A 12,891-nucleotide genomic window follows, 5' to 3' on the forward strand; every position below is an offset into this window, starting at 1 on the left:
TAAACAAACCACAAGATGCTGTCCTTCCCACTCTTCTCTCCCCTTTCCAAAAGCAGAGAAGCCTTATCCTATAGCCACTGCCACCCCAGACCATGAAAAGTACTGCCAGACTACCACTGATGTTCCCTTAATGCCTAACAGCTCTTAAGTTAGCTTGTCATGAATGCTGCCTGGCCTGGGACTCGCCCTTCAGGGTAGTGGGCACCCCTCTGGCCCATGACAGGTCCGGAAATGCTGTTCAAGAGTAAAGTCCTGGAATCAGGGACCTCGAGAGCCTGCTTGATTCTCTACCCACTGTGGCTGGGTTGTTAGCTGAAGTTATTCCCTTCTGGCCCAGGGTGTGTCTAGAAATGTTGTCTGGGAACTAGGGCCTGGAACAGGGGCCTTACAAGTCTGTCTGGTGCCCCATCCTGTTGTGGCTGAGCTTGTATCCTAGATGCAAGACAAACTTCTCCTTGTGCTTCCCTGTCTTCTCTTCAAGTGGAAGGAAGGTGTCTCTTTTGGAGCTGCAAACTGTGCAGCCTGAGGTTAGGAGAGGGGTGATGCCAGCACTTCCTTGACTACCCACCCAGTGTCTCAGTATGTCACATGCCCCACCAGTCCACTGTCCTGGGCCTATTTCAGCACTAGGATATGCCTAAGAGTTGCAGTCCTTATGGCCTAGACTGCCTTTAAAGTTTACTTGGAGACAGAGAGCTGGACCCCTGGGTGGCGAGGTTTGCAGGCACTCAGTTTCTCCTCTGGCTACGGCGAGTTTAAATGCTTTCTCTATGGGTGGACATCAGCTGAGTTTGGTTGGTGTTTCCTTTCTGCTCTAACAAGATACACTGAGTTCAATGCCTCACAATTGCTGTGTTCTCACTCCCCCAGCACCCAAGGACACTCTCCACACCATGCTGCTTCTGGGGGTAGGGGTGGAATGGGGGGTGGCATCAGCGATTCAGTACTATTTTTTCTATCTCTTCATTGCCTCTTTCAGCGATATGAAGTTAAAATGAGGTACCATGAGTGCACACCTGATTTCTTGTTCTTATGGAGGTGTTTTTTCTTTTTCTGTGTAGATAGTTGTTAACTTGGTGTGGGGTAGGGGGAAAATTATGTGGAAATTTGTATTCCACCATCTCGCTCTGTCTCCCTCTTTCCCAGACTTTTTTAAACCTAACAACCACAGTGTTTAAGTGTGAGTAGAAAATAAAGGGACTTTGTTGAAAACCCTTCTGATTGATCTTTATTTTTTAAGAGGTCTGAATCTTGACCTGCCTTGTAAGAATATCCTATTAATTAATTTGAAGGGAAGGCCAGGAGAAGGAAGGCTCCTTTAACTGTTGGCCAAAAATTATCCTATAATACTTAGAGAGCAGTTACTGTTTCTAAAAATGTTAATCTAAGTCTTTCATATTTTCATATCAGTTTGTATACTGGCTACTGACTTTCTGCTCTGTAGGCTGAGCAAAATACAAAGAGGAAAGGGTAAAGGACCTCTTCAGCATTAAGCCACGTGAAAATTTCTTGCCTAGAATTTGTCAAGGTAAGGCAGGGATGATAGATTCAACCAGTAAGAAAACAATGAACTGCCATTTTTAGATTCATACAGTTTATTACTTACTTGGACAGCAAAAGCAAGAGTAGCCAAAGGTGCCAGCTTTGGTATCCCTTGCACAGGGTGACACTGATACAAAGGAGGTCAGATGACCACAACCTGGATGACAGGGCACCCTGTTCCAGAGGAACCAATGTCATGCTTCGGCTAAGCAGTTTTACAGCCTGAGGCTGTACTCTAGGGAGAATGAGGTAGAAAGTCTCATACCTCCTCAAAACACAGGAGGCAATGAGAAACTGGGAGGTGAATGAGAAATGGCCTTGGGGCAGGTCCTCACAAGCCTCTCATGATCTCATGTTGTAGGAGAATCAACAGCATTCCACCACAACTTAGCTCAGCCGCAGTCAAGTCTCGCTGATGTGGCCTTTGTGGAGATGTGCAAGGGCACATGCAAATGTGCAGGTCACTGTGGTAGAATCCTTCTCCTATATTTAGCTTCTGTAGCCATTGATGTGACTGTGATTTTTGTTAATCAAAAATAATGGCTTTGACCTGAATAAATTATTTACTGAAGTAAAAAGAAAGTCAAGCGGAATGATTATTCTAGTCCAAAAAGGCTAAAATTATAGGCAAGTCTTCACTAAACCCAAAAGTCACTGATTTGTTTAAATTCTACGTTGTGAGATTAAATAAATCTCAGTCACTTCAAAAAACCCATTTTCACTCCCCTGTCCCCAACCTTTTTTCCCACATGCTTGCCCCACTTTAAGGAACAAACATTGATGAATGAGAGACAGAAGGCAAGAAGAGTACAGTTAAAAAAAAATGCCTTAACCTTTCCCCTCCTGAGGGCTGATTCTGTTACTCAGTGGTTTCACGCAGCCTTCTTGAGATGTCCTGTGTGACTAAGCAACCAACTGCATGTACTGGGATGCTATAACCAGCCTGGGAACATACCACCATGGATCTTCCTCCCTCTGTCCCTGCCTCTGTTCCCCCTTTTCCTTCATTATTGCTTTTCTAGTACTGCATCCCTGCAAGAAAATTTTTAACATGTGAACTTGTCTCAGGCACTGTTTTCTAGAAAATCTGAGCTATAGCAGTCGCTTATATTTTTAGATATTCATTATACAAAATTTCAAACATATACAAAAACCATGAACAAGTACAAAGAACTCCCCTCATCATCTAGATTCAATAATTATCCATTTTATTTTCACATTTATGCTATCTCTTTTTCTTCCTTCTTTTTTTTTTTTTTTATGTTGAAGTATAAAGAAAATGCCAGAGAATATGTCTTTTAACTTCAACATACTTCAGAATACCTCTCCAAAAATCATGGACATTTTCTTACATAATCACCATGCCATTATTGCACCTAATAAAATAGTATTTCTTTGGTATCATCTAACACCAGTCCCTAGTTATGTCCATGATTATCTTACAAGTCTTTATAGTAGTGATGTTTGAATCAGGATCCAAGTTAAGATTCACATCTTACATATCATGGCTGTATTTTTTTTTAACCTAGGCTTCTCCAGACCCCTTCCCTCTCCTGTGTGTCCAGTTATTAACTTGTAGAGACTATCAATTGTCTCAGAGAGTGTCCTTCATTCTAGATTTACCTGTTTCCTTCTTTGTGGTGTAATTTTTTTTTTTTTTTTTTTTTGAGACAGGGTCTCACTCTTGTCATCCAGGCTGGGGTACAGTGGCACCATCTTGGCTCACTGTAACCTCTGCCTCCCGGGTTCAAGCAATTCTCCTGCCTCAGCCTCCTGAGTAGCTGGGATTACAGGCACGCACCACCATGCCAGGCTCATTGTTTATTTTTAGTAGAGACAGGGTTTCACCTTGTTGCCCAGGCTGGTCTTGAACTCCTGGCCCCAAGTGATCCACCTGCCTCAACCTCCCAAAGTGCTGGGATTACAGGCGTGAGCCACTGCGCCCGGCCTCTTTGTGTTGTCGTTTAACTTATTCCTGTAACCCTCATGTTTTTTGTAAGCCTGTAAGTGAGAAGTAAGTTTTAAGGCTTGATTAGATCCCATTCATGTTTTTGGGGTGATAACATTTCATACTTGTGTTGAGTGCTTCAGATGACATTAGGTCAGGAAGCACACAATATCTGGAGTTCCACTTGTAATGACAGATTATTAGGCTGAGGTAGTGATCGTCTGATCACCATTGTGAAGTTCCTCATGAACATTTCGTCTGTTAGTTTGATCCATTGATGATGGTTGCCTGAATCATTTATTAAATGCAAGGTTGCTAAATGGTGGGTTTCCAATTCTGTTGTTTCATATTTATTATAAAAAACTACTTTCCCTCAACAACAATTTGGTTTTCTGATATATAGTTTAATCGGGAAAGATAAATGAGAAAATTTGAATTATTTTCTTTTAATGGACAATTTTAGAACAAGGGCTTAGTGCTAGCTACTTGCAATAGTGTCCAGTGGATTTTTTTTTTTTCCTTTTATTGATCTCTCCTTTTTGGAACATCATTAAGAACTCATGAATTTTTATATGTTCAGTATGTTTCAAACAACTGCATCCATTACTTTTTTTGATGCTTAAATTGTCCATCTTTGGCCAAAGGAGCTATTTGATGCTGGTTTCTGTGTCCCTTTGACACGTTTTTTTGTTAATGGATTCCTGGCTTTGTGGCACAAGTTATCCTATGCTCATCTTGTGTATAACCTGGCCCAGATCTGAAGTCAGAGATTCCACTAGTCAGCTCTAGTTTCTTTTAGTTGGAAATTGTACTAAAAAACCCCAAACTGGATGATTTACATTATTTTTATTTGTAATAAAAATGAAAGGTTATATATTTAAAATTTCATGCCAAGGTAGTAAGTTTAGAATCAAATATTTATTTAGTTAATAAATAAAACTATAATTGCTTATTCTGTCTTTGTTTTAAGCTTACTTTTAAATTATTTTTATAAAAGGGGATATACCTTGTTATAAGTATACCTAAAACTGGATTAATAACTATATACCAATATTACATTTTTTCCAGATGGTACAATTTATATTCAAAATTTTCCAAAAAGTTTGAGATGAAGGATATAAATGAAATCTCAAATGTTTTCATAGGAATTCAAATAATAATATCAATTTCATCAGAGTTGCTATATAGTAAAAGCTTTGAAAAACTTTTTTGAAATGTCATGATTTGATATGAGCTGACAAATATGAGTTATAGCTTGAAATAAGTAAAGGGCTATAATTTCAGGTGTTAACAGACGCCTGTGTGGAAATACATGACATTCAAACAAATGAAATGCAAAATGCCATTTGGCAGTAATTCTCCAAGTGAGGTTTGAGAACCCATAGGGGTTACTGAAACCCTTCCAGGAGCTTTGTAAGGTCCTCCCTTTTTCAACTATGAATCTGTATGACAGTTAATTTTCTTCATATCTTAGGTATAACAACATATCACAACAGCCTGAATGCAGAGGCAGAATATGAGAATCCAGTGTTCTCCATTAAGCCGGATAATAAAGAGATTTATAAAATGTTAAAAATGCCACTTTCCTCTAATTTTTTGGGAAAAAATGTAGTCATTATTTATAAAAATAACGTTTACAGTTCTAACATGTAATGGGTTTAAATTAAACAGACACGTGTCTAACATATTTCTATCTTAAATTTTAATACAGTAAATATGGACATATATAACCCACATAAACAACAGCTCTTCAAAGTTCTCAATCATTTTTAAGAATGTAAAGAGAACTTGAGATCAAAAAGAAGTTTGAGAACTGCTACTCTATGATACTTCTATTATTTGCTTACTAATGGTAAGTATGTATAGATAGGAATAGATTTTAATATCTGCATTTATGGGATTTGTAAACTTAATTATTTTAATTTGTTTAACTATCTCCTTGAATCTTAGATTTGATGCCTAACTATAATTTAAATTTGTACCTTAGTTAGGACTACATGATTCATTTTCCCCTAATGGTATTAACAACAAATAGAGGTCTGCTTTAATATATGAGGAGACAAAGCAAATATATTTGAACTAGATACTCAAAGCTAAATATTCAGCTTAGAATTTAATTGATAAATTAGAATAAAATAGGATGCTCTAACTGCTGCTTCTTTTTCTCATAAACTGTTTTTCTCCTAAAGATCAGTTTTAGGTTCAGAGCAAAATTGAGCAGGAAGTATAGAGTTCCAGTATATTCCTGTACCCCACATCTGCACAGCCTCCCTGACTATGAATATCCTATACCAGAGCAGTATATTTGTTACAACTGATGAACTTACATTGACATCATTATCACCCAAAGTTGAGATTTTATATTAAGGCTCCCTCTTTGGGTTGTATATTTTATGGGTTTGGACAAATGTATAATGAATGTATCACCATTATCATATCATACAGAATAGTTTTACTGCCCTAAAAATCTGTGCTTCATGTCCCCTCCTCTCTGATCTCTGGCAATCACTGATCTTTTTACTGTCTCCATATGTGATGGTTAATACTGAGTGTCAGCTTGATTGTATTGAAGGATACAAAGTATTGATCCTGGGTGTGTCTGTGAGGGTGTGGCCAAGGAGATTAACATTTGAGTCAGTGGACTGGGAAAGGCAGACCCACCCTTAATTGGGTGGGCACCATCTAATCAGCTGCCAGTGAATATAAAGAAGGCAGAAAAACATGAAAAGGAGAGACTGGCCTAGTCTCCCAGCCTACAGCTCTCTCATGTGCTGGACACTTACTGCCCTCAAACATCGGACTCAAAGTTCTTCAATTTTGAGACTCGGACTGGCTGTCTTGCTCCTCAAGCTTGCAGACAGCCTACTGTGGGGCTTTGTCATTGTGTAAGTTAATGCTTAGTAAACTCCCCTTTATATTTATATATCTCTCCTATTAGTTCTGTCCCTCTAGGGAACCCTGACTAATACACCATAGGTCTGCCTTTTCCAGATATTAGCTTCTTTTTAAGTACACTTGATGAATCTTCTTGACAAAATCAGGCCAGACCTAGCAACTCTTTTTGTATGTTTATTTACTTCCCAATACAATAAAGGCCATAAACACCTGTATTTGTTCTTTATTCACCTACATTCCATCCCAGACTGTCAGTTCCTAGTGACCAGGAGCTCCATTTAATTTGGGGTCATGGTACCAAATAGTTCTTGACTGCTATTTGATGAGGGTGGTCCCCTCACCTAAGTGCTTTTGCAATTAAGTCCTTAAGCACTGGCAGAGAAGAGCTTACCTTACAGTAATTATTTCTCTGGCAAGTAAGAAAAACTGGCACATATCCCTTTCACAGGAGAGCAATTTTGCTCGCTTCAGGAGACTCTTGGAATTTTAGTTATCAGGTCATTTAAGACTCTGAGTAGATTCTTAAACCTTTAGAATAAATTTTGAACCAAGAATGCCAGAATGTCTATTATTTACATTAGTATTAAGTGATCTGAAAGTGCACAGAGTAGTTTGGCAGCATCTAGAAGGAGAACAGAGACAGAAATAATGAAGATATAACTGGAGGAGTAAGAAAAGGAGAAAAAAAGTATTTTATGTTTGTTCAGTACTTCTAGGTGCCACTGCTGCTGAATGCCTGGGCTTCAGCCTAGGTTGGGTTGCTCCTAGCAAAGAAAACCAATCCCTGAGACAACGAGTATTGCCAGGGAAGACAGGCTTTAATGCAGGTGATGCTGGCAGGGAGACCAGTCTCAAACCTGTCTTAGGGAGACTAAAGTTAGGACTTTCTATAGCAGGGAATTATGGCGGGGTAAGGAAGAGGAGTTTGTGAACAGGCAGCAGATGTACCTCATTGTCCAGATGTAGTGTTCTGGAAAGTTTCAGTTCCTTGACACTATCTGGGAGGTCTGACAGTGTATCTCCTGAGAAAGGAACTCAGGTAAAATACATGCAAGTTTCTCAAGTTTCACTTCGATCGGAAAATTCGGTTGGTTTCGGTCTTCCCTTTCTATTTATCAATTCCTCAATCATAGGGAATCTGGTAGTTAATCTTTCCAGCTGCTTCACATGAAGGAAGGGCATCTTGGGATGATAAGGAATGAAAATATCGCACCTGTAATTGCAAGTACTTACGAGTACCTGGTTGGCATCCAGCTTGTTGGAGCACCATGATTTGGGTACTTTCATCAACATTTGAAGCCACATTGAATTAGGATAATTAATAACATGGATAAGAAGGTTTCTTTGTAGGTTGTAATAACCCAGTTAAGAGTTTGTACCATTTGGCCAGGCGAGGTGGCTCACGCATGTAATCCCAGCACTTTGGGAGGCCGAGGCGGGCAGATCACGAAGTCATGAGATCAAGACCATCTTGGCTAACACAGTGAAACCTCGTCTTTACTAAAAATACAAAAAACAAACAAACAAACAAACAAACAAACAAAAACCCAAATAGCTGGGCGTGGTGGCGGGGGCCTGTAGTCCCAGCTACTAGGAGGCTGAGGCAGGAGAATGGCGTGAACCCGGAAGGCGGAGCCGAGATCGCGCCACTGCACTCCAGCCTGGGAGACAGAGCAAGATTCCGTCTCAAAAAAAAAAAAAAAAAAAAAAAGGAGTTTGACCCATTTGAGGGCAAAAGCTTCAGTATGAAATTCCAGTTTCTCTCAAGTAAACCGCCTGTCCTGTATTACTCACTTTGGTTTACCTGGAGGCAGCAAAACTGAATAGTTTCCTGAGTGCACCTGAGTAGGAAAAAATGCGATGAGGAGTTGCCCAAAGATCGTTCGTGAGGTGCTTTGCCACTGCTGCCCTGTACTTAAGCAACTGTGAGGATTCTCTCTTTCCTGAGTTACAAAACAAGAGGAGGAGCTGAAAACACAGTTTCACAGACTTTTCAGCTCTTTACTGTCCTGTCCCCCGTTAGTATGTTACTGAGGTTAGAGCAAGTGCTCAATAATTCCTTGCTGAATTAGTGTCGTTTCTGATCTTTTTAGATCCACGCCGCATTTTGAGCCCGACCTGGGCAGGCGGTCCAGAGACCAGTTCTCCACCGGGGGCGGAGCTTCGGAAGGCCACCGCGCGCCGGAGGAGCGGGGCGGAGCTTGCCGCCGGCGGAGGGCGGGGTCTGCGCGGGGACTTCCCCTGGGCTGAGCTGCGCAGCGGGTGCGGAGGGCGGGCGCCCGGCGTCCGGCGGCGGGCGGGGGGCTGTGAGGCTGGCGGGGGTGGGCAGGCGCGCAGCCGCCGACCCTTGGTGGTCTCCTGGGCTGGGGACCCTTCCCTGGGAGTCGGCCCCGGCCCCGGTGGGGCGAGCGTTGCTGGGGCGGAGGGGTGCGCGGCCGCGAGTCCTGCGTGATCGCGAGCATGTGTGCGTGCGCGTGTTTATGTGAGGCGCGTGCGGCGGCCACCCCTGCCTAGTCCTCTTCCTGGTGCCACTAGCTAACTAAGGTGGGAAACCGGCGCCAGAGTCGGCACACCTGGCACGGAGCCGGCCCACTCCTCCCCGCCGAGCCCCCAGAACGCGCCCTCTCCCATTCCTCACAAAGGGCACTAGTCCGGTCCCCGGCCCTGGCCCTGAGGGAGCTCTGTGGGGACGCGCTGCCTTCTGCCTGGAAGTGTTGGGCAGGTGGTGGGAGAGCCTCAGGCTTGAACAACAGGATTTTAAAGCACGTGTCTGTCTGTCGTTTTTTACTTTTAGGGTTTTGGCCAAATTGGGCGAGGGCACAAAATAACCACTTACCCCTTCTCACCGAGGAAGAGCGGGAGAAAGGGTAAGTAAGGAACGGTCAGGGGTGGAAGGAGCTAGGACTGTCCTGAGAGCGAGAGAGAGAAGGGCTAGATCCAGAACTACTCCTGGGGAACATGGGCCCAGATTCTACCTTTTCATCGGGAACTGGAGGACCCACCTTCAAAGTCACAGGCCCCAAGCCCCGGGCTGTTTTCAGGCTCACACAGTCTATAAAGTTGCCTGGGAGTTTAACAGCTTGGGCATATGGATCCCTTTTAGCCGCTTGACCCGACAGAAAACTGCCCTTCCCCTTTACCTGTTTTTACCTTGCAACAGTGGTCCTCTCTAGTTGTCTGTCTCCGGCCCCTATCTTATTAGCCAGCTTTGACTAATCCCTGAGACCGTAGCACTAAAGAATCCAGGTCCTGTTTGATAATGAACAGTAACCCCCTCTAGGGATGTTTACATTTTAAAAGGGGACTCCTGAAAAAATCCTTTAGGACCCTGAGGCGTAAAGTTAGTAACAAGGTTACTAATGTTGAAGTTCTTTGGAATTTTCTCTCAAGCTTACAGAAGAAGATGTTTTGAGGGGAGAGAGATGACCAGGCTGGGCCTTTTTCTCTGGACTTTGACTCTTGGTACCTCCTTGCAAGCATTCCATTCACTTTTGAAAAGTTGCCAAAAAGGACACTGAAGTCTTCTGAGGCCTACTGTGATTTTCAGTGTGGTCTATTTCATTGGTTCTTCTGTGGGACTTTTCTGTCACTTCTTTAATACACTGCTTCCCTCTCCCCTGTATGATGAAATGAAACACACCTCCTCTCACAAGGTTGGGAACTCCTTATGCATCCTGTATGTCACATATAAATAACTGTTTTAAATTAGTTGAAATTCAGATTAGATACAAGCAGGAATGTAGTAAACCACATTCTTGGATTCTTACACAGGATAAGTAGAATTGCCCTCTGTGATCGGCTGCCTGTTCTGATACTGGCTGCCTGTATCCTGAACGTGCCTGTTTGTGCTCAAGTGATAGGTGACCACATAATTTACTTTATGGAAAACCAGGAAGTGATTGTTTATTGATAATGGGTTCCTTCATTGATTCAATAGCTAATTCTCTCTTTTTTACCATGTGCTGAGCACTTTTATCAGCACTTCGATAAAAGTAGGATGGTGAGAATGATGAGATCGTATTGGAGATGGCTGTTTTGGGGCAGGCCTTCCACCAGTTTTGTGGATTTTCTGAATCGTTACATGTTAATGTACAAGACTTTCCCTCTACTACTCATCATAGTGGTTTGCAGGTCTGTACAGTGTTGTGAAGAATATAATTATTATTACACCTTTCTAGTACTTTCAGTAATAAACTTACAAGGATGACTGACCTTGGCGATTTGTGTCCTATACTGAATAATGTTACAGTCGTTTTCCAGTGTACAAGTATAATAATTAGATGAGGATAACTTTTGTAGTTGTTCCATAAGAAGGACCTAATATTAGGAATCATGGAGAGTGTAAATGATGATGTACTTAGAAAAACAAATACGAAAGTAGACCATTAACTTGCGTGGGTTTCTGTGCATTTAGCCTCATTTAAAAAATCTAAACTAGAATAGTTCTTTGGCTTTTTCTGGTTATAAGAGTAATATAAAGTCAAAAAAAGTTATTTAGAATTAAATCTGGGAGGGATGTAAAAGGCAAAATGTGAGTTTCCTATGAGCCTACTCTCAGATGACCATTTAACAATTTGATATTTATTTCTTCAGCTTTTTGTTCCATATATACACATACTTAAATATGCAACTTAAGTATATGTTAAAAATGCATACATCTTAACTATGTATTATATATGGAACATATGTGGGACATGATACATGTTTATATATATATATCTATTTCACTGTTATTTGGTAAAATTATAAATTTCTTCCTTTTTCTCCTTCTTCGTGGCTATTTACCACCCCTCCTCACTCCACCCGAAACTTTCATGTAGAAGTAGCATGACTTTTATAGTCTTTTGGACATAAGTTTGATTTCTGGCTCTTATTTTATTAGCTGTGTCACTTTGGGCCATTAAAACTTCCCTGCTGCATGATTTCTTATCCATCAAAACAGAACAAAGAGTATATATAAAAGAATGTGTGAAAAAACAGTGCCTGGCACGTAAGTACTTTTAAATTTCCCTCCCTGTTTTTCTATGTGGTCACCCATTACTTTCCTATGATCTTCCCTTTGATTGTGGAAAGCCATGTAGTACCTAACTTTCCTGTAGCTGTTAAGCCTCCCTGGGATTTGCTTTTCACAGGGGATCACCTGGTGTATCTGATCCTAGAATTTCTGGGACAGGGACTGACACCTGATGTGACCTTATCAGATCATTCCACAGCCCTGGATAAAGTGTGTCAGCTTGAAAAATGAAGGGAAAGAATTTCTATAATGTGTTTAAAAAGCCCTGACAGTGTTCTTAAAGTGAGAAAGACATACTACTGTATTTAGTTGAATACTTAAACTTAGGATTTCTATTTCAGAAATGTCTTTGGTTTATAAGAATTACAATTAAAATGCTGATGCTTCATGTCCAAACTGTCATGATTTTGCCAAGTTGTGGATTTAATATACAGCTTAGCTGAGTATTCAGCGTATCTAATACTGCTCTGAAAACTGAGAAAGACAAGTTCACAGACATCTGATTTCACACCAGACATCTGGTTTTACTTTACTGAGGAGTACGTTTTGTCAGTAGATTATAGGCATATCAACTGTACTGCTATAGTTTGTGACATTTCTATCGTAAGCTGTGGTCTGTGGGGTTTAGTATGATGTTTTACTCAAATTACAGCTCACCAAAAATGAGCACCTGGTCAGATAAGCATATTTCCCACAGGTTTCTTCTAGTGTCATTGTTCTTACAAGTTAACAAGGCAAAATCATTCTGTCCTTGGTGGCTTTTATATTTTTTGTGGAAGCAAGAAAATATTCTTAAAGCAAAGCCTTACTTAAGAACCCATTGTATTCCACAAGTTCATTTTCAAGTCTATTGTTTGTAAAGTGAACAGTGTACTGATAGGAATAAATAGCATTTAGATTTCCAGGTCCGGACCCCAGGAAATATGGTACTTACTTTCATATGGTAGTAAGGAAAGCTTTTTAAACTCATTGTGAGCCTATTATATATTAGTGGTACTGTAGACTCTAATCGACATATGTAATAGTGTTTTGGAGGCAAATGTCTTCTGAGTGCCAACCTAGAATGGTTGGACCACGTCTCCCGCCATTTTGAGGTAGTGAGGGTATAGAAAAAGCTCTGGAGGTTGTCATTCTTAGGTTTTCAGGCGGGCCCTGTCCTTGCTTAGCTGTTGACCTTGGACGTAAATTCCTCATGTGTAAATGGGACAATTACTCATGATTACTGTGAAATTCAGTCAGTGAGTATAATGTAGCACAGTATCTGTCATAAAATAAATTCTCAGTAAATAGTTGTTTCATTTTTCCTCAAAGTCCTAGACATAAGAACAAAGATACCCTTCCACCCCCTGCCCTTGCATCCGGATTAAGCCATTGGCCTGGACCTGTGGCTCCACTGGAGGGAAACTACCCATGGCATTGGGGATTTGGTAGTGGGGACTCAGAAAGGATGATGCAGAATAATGACACAGGAGAGGGGTTGCCAACTGAGAGA

The 12,891-nt window shown here is 41.2% G+C and overlaps 1 protein-coding gene across 17 annotated transcripts in view; it reads left to right on the forward strand.

The window, feature by feature from the left end:
- Positions 1-8,575: 8,575 nt before the first annotated feature.
- Positions 8,576-12,891, forward strand: part of LOC105475279 (inner mitochondrial membrane peptidase subunit 2) — an 886,283-nt gene continuing 881,967 nt past the window's right edge. For 3 of the 17 annotated variants that reach the window (XM_024790865.2, XM_024790868.2, XM_024790870.2), the window contains exons 1-2: positions 8,583-8,647; positions 9,180-9,252. The gene's annotated coding sequence lies outside the window, so the exon portion shown is untranslated. Of the gene's footprint in view, positions 8,850-8,894; positions 8,930-9,179; positions 9,253-11,267; positions 11,376-12,891 lie in introns of those variants that run through there. The other 14 variants (XR_011622034.1, XM_024790866.2, XM_024790867.2 and 11 more) reach the window with 12 other exon arrangements.

The sequence above is a fragment of the Macaca nemestrina genome, chromosome 4 (assembly GCF_043159975.1).
Source record: "Macaca nemestrina isolate mMacNem1 chromosome 4, mMacNem.hap1, whole genome shotgun sequence".
In the NCBI taxonomy this organism is placed as follows: Eukaryota; Metazoa; Chordata; class Mammalia; order Primates; family Cercopithecidae; genus Macaca; species Macaca nemestrina.